The sequence below is a fragment of the Melanotaenia boesemani genome, chromosome 9, assembly GCF_017639745.1.
Source record: "Melanotaenia boesemani isolate fMelBoe1 chromosome 9, fMelBoe1.pri, whole genome shotgun sequence".
Classification (NCBI taxonomy): domain Eukaryota; kingdom Metazoa; phylum Chordata; class Actinopteri; order Atheriniformes; family Melanotaeniidae; genus Melanotaenia; species Melanotaenia boesemani.
Genome location: NC_055690.1, coordinates 295,837 through 310,245, shown reverse-complemented (window position 1 = coordinate 310,245; position 14,409 = coordinate 295,837).

The window sequence follows — 14,409 nt, the reverse complement described above, 5'->3', positions numbered from 1 at the left end:
AAGTTATACACTTTAGAACACACAGAGAAATTTTTTTTTTGTCCTCGCCTAACCTGTACGGACAGAATGAGACCAATCTTGATGGGAAATATTGATGTTTGACCTATTGAGAGCCCTCAAAGGTAAGAAAAGTCAACATTTAAACTTTCTGCTGTTCTGTAAAAAAGGCTTTAGTGTTAGTGCTGTGGTTGTTGCTTGTCAAAATGGTTTACATCATCGGAAAGACGAGACTTTGAGCTTTCATTTGATGTGTATATTGTGGGCATTCATGACGGAGGGGCTTGCACACATGGCTGCAATGTTGTTGATTAGTAGTCATGTACAGGGACCAGTATGTCTGCATCATAAGAGGTTAACATGTTAGTAAATGGTAAATGGTCTGTACTTATATAGCGCTTTTATCCAAAGCGCTTTACATATACGTCACATTCACCCATTCACACACACATTCAGTGTGTGAATGTGTGAATTCAGTGCGTGAATTCACACACTGATGGTGGAAGCTGCCATGCAGGGCGCTAACCACGACCAATCAGGAGCAAGTAGTGGTTCGGTGTCTTGCTCAGGGACACCTCGACATGAGCTCTCCGGGCCGGGATCGAACCGGCAACCCTTAGGTTACAGGACGACCACTCTACCCATTGAGCCATGCCGCAACATGTAGTAACATGTTCTAGACTGGGGCCGCTAATTAAAGTACTTAAAATGCACTTTAACTTTAGGTCTGTTCCATTTTGGGAAAGGATATTTTCAGTTTCTTTTTCTGTTCTCAATTGAAATGCAATTAAATGCATTTTTCCAGGTATAACTAGAGCTTGAGTTTACAATATTAATTTCTGTGTCTATTATGTGATTCAGTCATCCACTAAAATACATTTAAATAAAAAAGGTTGCTTTTGGGTTAAAAATTATGTAATCAAAATCTGGTTAAATGAGATTAGTTAATTACAAAGCCTCTAATTAATTAGATTAATTTCCCCCAATGATTAACAGGTAAAAAAAAATTATACATCTATATTTTTAAAGGACATATATATCAAAATATTATGATAAAATAATTCTTCACAGACATAGAATAGATAAAAATGAATCAAATAAAGTCAAATAATATTGAAAATAAAGAAAAGCATTACTAGAAGTAAAATATTGTATGTGAAAACATATTTTTTAAGTAAGTATGTTCATCAGGGCTTTCAGGTTCTAGGGTTTAAAATGTTTACATTTATTGATTCATATTGTTTTCCAAACATTAAAAGGAAAATTAAAACAAACAACACATCTTTTTGTGGCATTAATCTTTGTCCAGATTATGAGTTTTAATATCTGCCCAGAATTTTAAATGCAGAAATACCTTCAATTTTACAGAGACTTTGATGCCATGTGTAGACTTAAAAGTCACATCATACCAAAACAGGACATGAGAACCTCAGATGTTGGTATGCTGATAGTGACATAGACTGGTATAGTAAGTTCATGAGAAATCTTTCATTCCAAAATTCAAATATTAGAGCAAGACCTTTTTAAAACATATTTTAGACTTACTGCATGCAGTGTGCCCTACACATCACAGTCAACAGGAGTTCAAAGTGAGAGGCGTGTTTTTCATAAAGATCTCTTGCTGGTTCCAAGCGATGAAGATGAGCTGGTGTTAAACAACCTGATGTGTCTCTAATAGACAGACTGAAGGAGATGGCACTTCAGCCTCTGGGACAATATAGCTACTGCACAAAACCATAACATCTCTAATTATGCTTTTTTTTTGCAGCGCTTTAATGCTAGCTAATGCAGTTAAATTCATCAGGTTCAACCAGTGGACAGTGGACTTTAATCAGTCATACAGTTCAGTGCAGATGAATGAATGCCCAATTGTCATTTTCTGTTTTGGTGCTGTCTAGAGGCTCAGTAATGCCGTCTTGTAGCACCAAGTCCTCCCTTCAGCCCTCTACCAACTGCAGCTTAATACCTCACAAAACCAACCCTTTTCTTCTCTCGTGTTATTCGGACACATCCTCCTTTTTTCACCTTTCTTTTTTCTGTGTCTCTCTGTATGTTTTCCTTTTCCCGCTCTGCCCTGTTAAATCTATTATTTGCCCTGACCTCCCTACCTCTTATCCTATCCCTCAACGTGTGTGCCTTCACCCTCTTCACTTAGCCGCCATGCTGAACTGAACCGACGCTATCTCCTCTTGCTCGAAGGTTCCCTGAAATTTCCTTCAGACAGGAATCCCTATACCATGCAGATTAGTGAGCCTTGGCCAGACTTTGGAGTTGTCAGGGAAAACCAAATCCCTGTAAATTCCCAGAGGAACATCAGGTTGAGCATCACTGCACATGGCATCAGTTTCTCACACAAAGAACTGCTCTCTATTCATGGTCCTGCAGCAAACAGTTGCTGCATGGTCAAATTAAACAGCAGATTGATGCTGAAAACTGCTGCCATTAACTTTCTTTCTTGGTTTTATATCATTACAAATGGTAATAAACAGAAAAACATAAGTAGAATTAACTATATTCATCTCGATAAACAGTTCTGCTCATGTTACAAAGAAATACCTTTAATTTGCCTCTTGGAGACGGGGGTGGACGCGGAGTGTCAAAGAATCAGGGGAGCAAGAAATAAATCAAGAGAATACACAAAGGGATAAACTCTACAAAAGGGAAAAGGTCAGCACAGAGAACTCAACTTGAACCAAAGAACACATGAAACAAACCCAAGAACTAAACCAAAACTCATAAACCATGAATGACACTATGTAAATATGCTTCGTGTCACTGGTAAACAGCTTCATTGGCAACGAGATGCACCACATATCATAACATAATCTCCATAGAAACATAGAAGAGCTGCAATGGTAATCACAGGACAAGTATTTGGAAGGACTAATTCTTCCTCTGCCATACTTTCCCCCTTAAACACATAATGAACACAACAAGATGTACAACTTTTTGTTCCTTGCAAGAGTAGTGCTGATCTGCTGACATGGTTTGGACATAATCATATATGGAAAATGACAATATTGAGGGATCGTCACAATTAATTAAATGTGCGATTTAATACCAGAATTAACTGTGAAGTCAACTATTTGGGACATTCATAGTCCACATAAAACAACACAGACATATCTGAAAATTTGTCACCCAATCCTTACACTTTGTTTTCAGTGGCTGAAAACTGTTTGCATGTGGACAAAAGACGCAAACACTCAGGAAAGCAACCTTAAACTCTCACAATGGCAGTGAGACCTGGAGAGGCGTGACTGGGAGGAAACGGCCACCCTGATCTGAAACCCAAGTGTTGTTCCAATACTGGACTTCTGTTTCTGCAAAAATCACGTAGACATCAGGGACAGTGACAGCGTCTTGTCTCTATGGTGTGCAAGGGACAATGGATGAAAATTAGCCCTGCGGGTAACACTGGCATATTTGGAAGTGTTGTTTTGTTGTTGTTGTTGTTGTTGTTGTTGTTTTGGGTTTCTTTTTTTTTGTTTGTTTTATATATATATTTTCTGTCCCTGTCAAATGATTTTTTTAAATAAAAAACAAAAAAATTCTATATTTGACATTCTTTGTCTATGCCATTATTTTGGATCTATTTGTCCTTGGAAAATGTTCAACATTTAAAAAGATAAATTATCTTTCTTTAAGTCGGGTCGTATGTGGTCATAATGAGGAGTTAGTGTGGTACCTGCAGCTGAATCTGATCAAGGCACATTGATCAGATTATGCCTAAAAGTCATCAACTGCGCCTAAGTCAGGTTAACTTTTGCCTAACTTTGGCTCATAACCAACGTCTAAACATGGCCCAGATTTTACCATCTTTACCTAATACCGTTTTATTAGGCTAAACAAAGACTAGATCCGGACTGACCGGATTTAGCTGTAAAAACAACGTCTGGGTGTTTGGTGGGAACTACTCATTATTTCCTGGGTGATGACATGTTCGTTATTACTAAACCTCCTGCACCTTCCCACTATAGATCAAATCTTTTCGTTTTCAAACCAGTAAATTCTGTAAAAGCAGATTTTCTTTCATTTCATGTTGCAGAAAATCATGTAATACTGTATGAAATGGGAAAGATAGCACAAGGTATGCAGGGCGTGAGGGCACACAGACACACACAGAGACCACGGGGGAGCATGGTGGAGTGAATATAGCCAGTTGTGCCAGCCAGCAGTACTTTAGGGATGATTATGTTATCTATTCAGACAGATCTCCGGGGGGAAATATTTGAAACCATAAAACTGCCAGTTCTCTGTCCTCCCCATCTTTGTGTGTTTCACCTCTGTGTGTGTGTGTGTGTGTGTGTGTGTGTTGGGTGACAATGCTGAGCGCAATGAGCCGATGGCATCTGAAGGCTATTAGCATGGGGAGAACACATTCCGGAACTGGCCGGCCAATGCAAACACTCGGCTCGCCATAATGAGGTGTGACTAGACTGCTCCGTTACCATGGAGACACTCAACAAGCCCACATCGCTCTTCCTCTCCCTCTTTTTTCTTTTTTTTTTTTAAAGACCCATTTGGAAGAACAGCAGTTTGACAAGTACAATGTTGGTAAAGAAGATTTCCTGTTTAAGCTCCCTGAAAGATGAAAACTGAAAGAGGAAGACAACTGATTGATATTATTGGCTCATGCTTGAAAATAAAAAAAAAACAGGCCCCAAAATCTATGCTTTAGAGAAATACATACACAAATTTCAACAAATATTTGACTTCTTTCATTCTCTCTGCCATAACCATCGAGAACCATATCAAGTAGGGGTGTAAGGATTCATCTAGTACACCGATTTATCGATTGATAATCCTTTGATCCAACGACAACGATCTGTGCTCAGCAAGTTGTTAATGTAAACGACATATACCGGTCTAACATTGTTTCAAAAGGTAATCAATTGATTATATCGATCTTAGGAAATAAAACATTAAATTAAAGCATCGTAGATTTCATTTAGATGTATTTTCTTTTTGCACTTTTAATGATAAAGACGTCAAGCGTGACTCGATTCGGTCTGCCTATCATTTACGTCATAACCAAGCGCCAGCACAGCAGACAACGATACAGCATGGCGGACGGCAGAGGAGAAGCCACCGAGCGCAAAATTATCAAGCTACCTTTGCGGCCCAGTGTGTGGAAACATTTTGGCTTTTGCGAAGATGGGGAAGTTTTAAATAAGTCGCTTGCTATTTGGAGGTCAAGTAAAAAACATCATCAACATGACTAATCTCTCCAACCACCTTTTTAGGCGCCATGGCATTTCTCACAATGCTGAATGTTCAGGTACCTCTTGCACTGTTCCAGCAGCAGCGCAAGTCAGAACTGCAGAAGCCTCAGGCTTCGCTCTTTGAAAACGACAGTAAAGTGACACGTTATTGTTTTTGCGGGGAAACTGAATACATGAGACATAATACATTTGGATCACATTTTATAAATAATTTTGCCATCTTATGAAAATTTATTCACAGTATTACGCAAATAAATAAATTAATTAATTAAAAAAATCATACACACACTTCAGTCACTTCTATAGACAAAACAAAGTATCGGCCCTTGGGTAGAGTTGTAACTGAACATACTAAATCACTCCCATATAGAAAATTACCAGGAGACAGAAATGAAATAAATGGAATAAGTAAGGAAATAAAAATAAAATAAGATAAATCAATAAACCACTTGTGTTTCAAGACGTTGTCTGGCCACGTATTTCCATCGACATTACATCTGATAACATACTCTGAGGGACATTTTAATAACTTTGTATGTAATGACTCTAGCAATGAACTTAGAACTATTAGTTTTATGAGGAATGACTATTCTGCCGTATGTATAGTTAATTTTGACTGATATGATCAAAGCAAATGATAATGCCATGAAATAGCAGGAAATTGTATTAAGGCAAAAGCTACTGCTGTGAGTTTATTAAAATGACAGTAGTAGCAAGTTCAACCTGAGGCAGTCAGTTGCACTTATTTTTTTAGATTCATGTTCTATTTGTAAGAATTTTATGAAAAAAAAGCAGTGGAAGTAGCAGGTAAACCTACATACCTTTAAATCAACCCAGAGAGATGTTGGTTGCATTTCATTTTTACATTAAACTTATAATGTTTTATTTTGAGAAAACAGCAGAAGTAACAGGTAAATCAACTGTTAAAATGATGTTTGCAATGAATGTACCTTTATTAAAAAATAAATATTGAAAATTAATACCAGAAAAGGTTAAGCCCCTGTTGATTCAACGTGGGGTGTTTGTTGAACCTAATTAAAATAAAATGTGAATGCATTTGCCATTAGTTCTTGTTTACATGTTTGTTTAAATCCATAATTAATTTATACTTGATTACCTTACAAGAAAGAACAGGAGTCTAGGAAACTCTGCCTGCACTGTCAAGTAACCAGGTATTTATTTCACAGTCACACGGGTTGAATTTTGGGCTAAAGATGTACTGAATCAATTTCAAGTCACTGAATCATTTTGGATTGTATCGTTCTAAATGAACCAATATCATCCATGAATTGTATCAACAACCACGAATCGTGATATGAATCGAATCTTTGTGAAAATTAATCGTTACACCCCTAATATTAAGTAGATTTTTTTTCTTTTAAACCTTCTTTTTTTTTATATTTTTATTTAGTTTTTTTAGGGCTGTCAAATGATTGAAACTTTTTAATCAGATTAATCACAGCTTTTTAATGACGTAATCGTGATTATTCACAGCTTACAAACTGATTATGATTAATCACAGATTACAAATTAATCGTGATTAATCACAACTATGCCTAAAATCTCTCCATTTTTACTGCATCGTATCACTGTTAACTGAACTTCTCTTGGGTAAACGTCAGATGTCCCAGGGTCAGTAAATGCAGCATGTAATGTACTTCTATAAGTTGTTCTACATCATCTCTACCATGTTCTAGATCATAATGCAGAATTCATATATCATCATATCACCAACCGTCTCCATGGTGATCTTTTCTGTCCTAAAACCTGCATCTGTGATGACTGAAGTTAAACTGACGACATTGATGAAGAAACTCTGATAAAACTGATGATCTGGATAAAAACAGCTGTTCCTTTTATTATTGAAGTGTGAGTGTTTGTGCAGCACTGATAAAAGTCCCACAGCAGCATCACCCAAAGTAAACACCTGCTGATAAAATACATCTCTGGCTTTTTTTTTCTGTTAACAATAGTCCCAAGACAACCATCATTCCCTCTTCCTATATATGCCCTTTCATGCTGTGTGTTGCATTTTCCGGTTGTTACTGTCGTGTGTTGGTGGGGGTGATGACCCAAATGCAATCGGATCATGCAGGAGGCAGAATTGGTGCAGGTAAAAGCAGAATAATCCCTGCAACAAAGTTCAGAGGCCGCGCAGACAGTAAACCTAGTTTTGCCTAGTTTCAGAGGGTTGACCAGGAGGCCGAGAAGATGGTATCAGGATCTCTGGAGGCCGACCCGGAGGCTGAGAAGACTGGAGCAGGCTCTCTGGAGGGTGACCTGGAGGAAGACCTGGAGGACGAGCAGAGGAGCATCTCAACCTGAGACCCCCTCGGAGCCAGGAACCAGAGGCGTGTGAGAAGTGTCTCGACCTGAGACCCTCTCAGGAACAGGAACCAGAAGAGAGACGTCTCGACCAGGGACCCCCTAAGGGACAGGAGGATGCTGAAGAGCTAAACAGGACTTGGGTGCAGGCGTTGGATGCTGAAGAGCCGGGCAGGACAGGGGAGCAGGTGTCTGATATAGAAGAGCTGTAGCAGGACTGGGGTGCAGGCATGGGAGGCTGCAGAGCCATACAGACCTTGTGGCACTGGCAACGTGGAGCTCGGAGCTGGTGGCGACACCAGGGATGTGGACATCAGAGCTGGTGGTGACAGCGGGGACGTGGACGTCGGAGCTGGTGGCGACACCGTGGACGTGAGGCATGGAGCCAGCTGAGAATCTGCATCAGGGACATGGGTAGGCTTGGAGCCAAATGCTTGAAGAACTCGTTTTGGTCTTGTTGAACCATTGTGAGCAAGTCCTCTGCGCCCGGATGCCTGAAATACCAGGGATTGGCTTTTAGTAAGTCAATGATTCTCCCAGCAGCTCCCACTTGTTTTACAAGGGAGCTGGATCTAGCCCTGCAGTCCTTATATGCCATTTTGACCTGGTGCATCTCGCCGAAAACCTTCTTCTACCTGTAGTGGGTTGCAAGGTCCTTGGTGAACCATGAAACGTCTGTCTGCTGGGTCCATATCTGGTCAAATCCTCCTGTTGTGAATTGGTGGGGGAGAGGACCCAAACGCAGGCGGATAAGGCAAGAGGCAGAATTGGTGTGGGTAAAAGGGTTTATTTTCCCAAAAACTCACTAACAGGGAAACACACATTACAGGGGATGAACCACATAAAGATCTGACCAAGCAAACTGAAAACCATGGGGTATTTATAGACAGAGAGAGTAATTAGGAGCAGGTGAAGTGAATGAGAAATCAAACTGGGTGAAGTAACGAGTCAGGAACAGAGATCTGACCACATGAGGGAAAACAGGAAAACTGAACTAAACATGACAAAAGTGAAAACCTAAAGTATGAACATGACAAAAACCCATAACTATAAACCAAGATCAAGGCATAACAAAACCAAAACAGACAAAAACCAAACAAGAATCAGGAACCAGCACCATGAACCATGACAGTTATTATGTTTCTTCTTTGTTTTTCGCCTGTTGTTATTATGGTTCTTCTAGGTTTCGACATTTGTCCGGCTCGGAGGAGATTGTAGATCAGTTGCGGGACAGCATTGTTATGCGTGTCTTGTTCTGTGATTAGTTTATCAGATCACACCATATACATCATGATCAAAACTGTTAAGTGCCTGATTTTTTATCTTCACATGTGAGGTCTTGACCAGATAAAAAAAATCTCATAAGATTAAAATAATCCAGTCCTTACTAAGACCGGGAATGTGGATCATAGAACTCCAGTCTAAGACTCAGAGAGATCCCTCAGGTCATCAGGGTCAGGTCTACTTTTTTTTCCCAGAGCCAGAACTAAACATGGAGAGGCAGTGTTCAGCTTTATGCTCCTCACATGTGGCACAAACTCCCAGAAAACTGCAGATCTGTTGACTCAGCAGTTTTAGATCAGGGTTAAAACGTTTTCTATTTGCTGCTTTTTTATTAGAACAGCTGTTAATTCCCCACACTGGAACTTTATTTCTGGCTTTTTATCTTATTCTTTTTAGGCTCCTCCTGTTTTAATTTAATTTAATTGGTTTTAAAGTTAGTTTTTAATGTACTGCTTCCTCAGGTGTGATGCTTTGATGTTTAATGTAAAGCACTTTGAAATGTCTTGTACATTAACTGTAATATGAAACTATTTTGCCTGGTATAATGTTTAAGCCTACTGAAGAAGAATTTCTGTCACCATTTGGGACAGACAATAAAGTTATATCTAAAAAAGAAACTAATTTTCTTCAAAGTACTAGCATTTAAGATGATGTTGCTCACCTAGTTAAAAAATTCTCACTTCTTCTCCAATGTACTGCGTTGTTTATTAATTGTCAAGCATCCTGGATGTGTACATTAATATTCCTCTCCTCGTCCCTCACACACTCAGTTAAAACATAAATATAAATTCAGGAATATACAAAGATGGTCATACATCACTAAGTGCATCAATGATGTCACTCACACCAAAGCCATCACTATTTGAGCCAACCAGAATGACTGATAGGTGAAGTCCGCAAGCTCTTGGGGTTTTGAGACGAAGCCTTCAGAAGTGGTGACACTGCAGGCCTACCAACAACAGAGCCAACCTGCCACATGGAATCTGGGAACAACAATACAGCAAGAAAATATCAGAACCTTCAGCAACACCAGAGACCCACAGAGTCTGTGGAGGCATCCGAACCCTCACTGACTACAATTCTGCACCACAGGCCTGCAACAGTGATACTGCACTGTTAAGCAACCTAAATGAGTATTGGGTGTTTTGAGACACTAAACAACACAGCTGCACAGAAGACATCACCTCTCCCAGATGAGCACTCTGTGTCTGTCCTCAGCCAGCATGAAGAAGGACCTCTCTAAGTTCAACCCACACAAGGCAACAGGACTGGACAACTTACCTGGTCAGGTTTTAAAGGACTGTGCTGAGGAGCTTTAGGGTGTCCTAACAGACATCATTAAAATCTCACTGAGCCAAGCAGTTGTCCCTAAGTGCTTCAAGGCCACCACAGTAATTCCAGTAAGACAAGGCAAGGCAGTTTATTTGTACAGTACATTTCATGTACAGGAAAATTTAAAGTGTTTTACATAAAACAAAAGCATTACAGACACTAAGAGATAGTAAATAGTAGGTTTTTTTAATGCACTTGTATTGCTTTCTGCACCCTGCTGAAATGTTTTATGTAAAGCACTTTGAATTGTCTTATACATAAAATGTGCAATACAAATAAATTTGCCTTGCCTTGCCCTAAAAGGCAGAAACACATAGCAAGAATTACAATAAAATCATAAATTACATTAAAATGATTAAAAGCAAGATGAGTTAAAAAGTTAGTGTGCAGAATTCATGCATAGACACGAGAAAAGAAAAGTTTTAACCTGGATTTAAAAATGTCTACATTTGGGGAAAGTTTAATCTCCACTGGCAGTTTGTTCCACTTGTTTGCAGCAAAACAGCTAAATGCTGCTTCTCCATGTTTAGTCTGGACTCTGGTCTGGACTCTGGTCTGGACCCTGGTCTGGACTAGTTGACCAAAGTCTTTGGATCTAAGAGCTCTGCTAGGTTTATGTTCTCTGAACATATCACAGATGTATTCTGGGCCTAAACCATTCTGGGATTTGTAAACGATCAGAAGGGTTTTAAAATCTATTCTGTGACTGACTGGAAACCCCCACCACGACCTGTTCTAGTTTGCATACAGAACCAACAAGTCCACTGAAGATGCCATCTCAGCCGCTCTCCACCCAGCCCTCACCCACCTGGACTCCAAAGGCTCATATGTGGGAAATCTGTTTCTGGATTTCAGTCCTGGTTCTGTTGGATCTCAGTGCTGCGTTTGATACTGTAGATCACAGAATCCTGTTGCACAGGCTGGAAAACTGGGTTGGACTTTCTGGAGTGGTTCTTAACTGATTCAGGTCCTATTTAGAAGGCCGGAGTTATTTTGTTATGATCGGCAGCTATGAATCTGAGCGAGTGGCCATGACTTGTGGAGTCCCCCAGGGGTCAGACCTTGGACCTCTTCTGTTCAACTTGTATATGCTCCCTTTGGGTAAAATATTACAGAACTATAGTATTAATTATTAAAGTTATGCAGATGACACACAACTTTATGTCTCTGTCACCAGATGACTGCAGTCCAATAGACTTATTGTGTCAGTGTCTGGAGCAAATATACAAATAAACTGCCTTGCCTTCTTTTTATTTATTTTATTCTTTACAGCCACAATTCTAAAGCAATGTGTTATTATTCTAAATAATAATTTTGATTTTTTTTTTATTTATTATTAGCTTTTTCAGTTTCTTGTTATACAAGTGACTATTATGAATTTTGCCTTTTAGTTAATAGAATGGTATGACTAAATTTGATGACTGTATATATATATATATATATGTAGCATAATTCCTCGATAGCGCAATGCCTCAATATTAGACTGAAATCTAAATGTTAGAAGTTAATATTACAATTCATGAGACAGGATAATTTTACTTTGTTTAAGTTGCTTCGTAAAAGGGCACCACTCTTCTGTAGAAATATGCTTAATTAATTCACAGCCCAGAAGAGAAAACCGTGAGTGGGTATTTTAATAAAGACAATATTGATTTCAATTCAATCTATCTCACATCTGAAGTAGCAAATTAAAGGTCTGAAGGGACCCTGATTCCATTCATATTAACCACAGAAACAATGCCGAATTACACTAATGTAAGCAATTTATTAACCACCAATAATCAATTAACAGTAAACAGTAAGGAATGTCCAAAATTATGAAATTATCAATATCGCTTTAGGGGCACTGCTGGCCTTCGGTTTCACCGGGAGGGTGAATCAGCTTAAAAGACAGCAGAAATAATTATGGAGCTATGGAAAATGAAATAAGAGTAATGAATGAAATGAAACCAAACCAAAGATTATAAAGAAAATAATATCTGGACTTTACGAAGTTTGGAATATGGGAAGATTAACTAAACTAATTAACAGAATTTAATTATTTTCAGTTAGAACAATATGGAGTAAACAGAAAGGAATTTGGTAGGGGAATTTGGGAATAACCAATTTATGTACATAATTGAGATTTGTTTATATACAAAGACTATAGGTGTTAATCAAACTGTCTATGTAAGCTTTCAAACTTATTTTCTCATATACCAATCAACTACAAAATGCATTATAAAACACATTTTATGAAAACAAATGAATAACCTGTTTGAAAGTGAAACACAACCTTAGATTGTCACAAGACGTTAATTATTCATAAAATATAAACACACATTTATATCATTTCACTGATAAAACTAAATATAATTTTAAAGTCCGGGACCTGGAAAGAAAGTTTATATTTGCAATAATACATTCTCACTTAAGTCATGAATGTTTCTGGCAAAGTTTTCTTTCTTTCTTTCCGTGCCCTACCTCCAGGCCTGGCTCCAGAGGGGGGCCCGGGTGACCCACGTCCGGGCAAGGGAAACCTTGGTCCTTGCTTTCTCATCATCATAGGGGTGATTTGAGCCTCACTTCGTCTGGTCCCTCCCCTAGTTTGCCATGGGTGACCCTACCAGGGGCATGAGCCCCAGACAACATAGCCGCTAGGATCGTCAGGACGCACAAACTCCTCCACCATGATAAGGTGGCGGCTCAGGGAGGTGGTGAGCTGGCAAAAGGCAAAGCCCTCGATTTACCAGTCGATCTACGTTCCTACCCTCACCTATGGTCATGAGCTATGGGTAGTGACCGAAAAAACGAGATTGTGAATACAAGCGGCCGAAATGAGTTTTCTCCGCAGGGTGGCCGGGCTCTCCCTTAGAGATAGGGTGAGAAGCTCAGTTATCCGGGAGGGGCTCAGAGTAGAGCCGCTGCTCCTCCACATCGAGAGGAGCCAAATGAGGTGGCTCGGGCATCTGGTTAGGTGCCTCCTGGACGCCTCCCTGGTGAGGTGTTCCGGGCACGTCCCACCAGAAAGAGGCCCCGGGGAAGACCCAGGACACGCTGGACAGACTACATCTCTCGGCTGGCCTGGGTACGCCTCGGGACTCGGGATCCCTCCGGATGAGCTGGTGAATGTGGCCGGGGAGAGAGAAGTCTTGGTTTCCCTGCTTAGGCGGCTGCCCCCGCGAACCGACTCCGGATAAGCGGCAGAAAATGGATGGAAATGGATGGATATATATATATTTTTTTTTTTTTATTGTCCCCTCGCCCTCCGTGGGCGGTCTCTCATCCATCCAACCTTGGGTCCTCTACTAGAGGCCTAGGAGCTTGAGGGTTCTGGGCAGTATCTTTGCTGTTCCTAGGACTGCACTCTTCTGGGCAGAGATAGTCACTCTTCCAGTTTGGGGGTTACTGCCCTGAGTGCTCCGATGACCACGGGCACCACTGTTGCTTTCACTTTCCAGGCCTTCTCAAGTTCTTCTTTCAGGCCTTGTTATTTCTCCAGTTTCTCATGTTCCTTTTTCCTGATGTTGCAATCGCTTGGTATTGCGATGTCAACCACAACGGCTTTCCTCTGCTGTTTGTCCATCACCCCAATGTCCGGCTGGTTTGCCATTACCATTTTGTCGGTCAGGATCTGGAAGTCCCACAGGATCTTAGCTCGGTTATTCTCTACCACCTTCGGAGGTGTTTCCCACCTTGACCTCGGGGCTTCCAGTCTGTACTCCGCACAGATGTTCCTGTACACTATACCAGCCACTTGGTTATGGTGCTCCTTGTAAGCTTTCCCTGCCAACATCTTACACCCTGCAGTTATGTGCTGGATGGTCTCATGGGCCTCTTTGCACAGCCTGCACCTGGGGTCTTGTCTTGTATGGTAGATCTGGGCCTCTATTGCTCTGGTGCTCAAGGCCTGCTCCTGTGCAGCTATGATCAGTGCCTCTGTGCTGTCGTTCAGTCCATTCCTTTCTAGCCATTCGTAGGATTTCTCGATATCAGTCACTTCAGTTATCTGTCGGTGGTACATCCCATGGAGGGTTTTTCCTCCCATGATGGTTCCTCCATGAGACCCCTTCTGTATGGATTACCTTCCCTCTCTTTGTCACCATCCGCCCACACTTCTCAAGTCCGAATGACTTTCCGATGTCATTGCTGTAGATCCTGGTTTTGTGGATCAGTGAGTCAATGTCTCGCTCGCTCTTGGCGTACAGCTTGATGTCATCCATGTAGAGGAGGTGACTGATGGTGGACCCATTTCTCAGTCAGTATC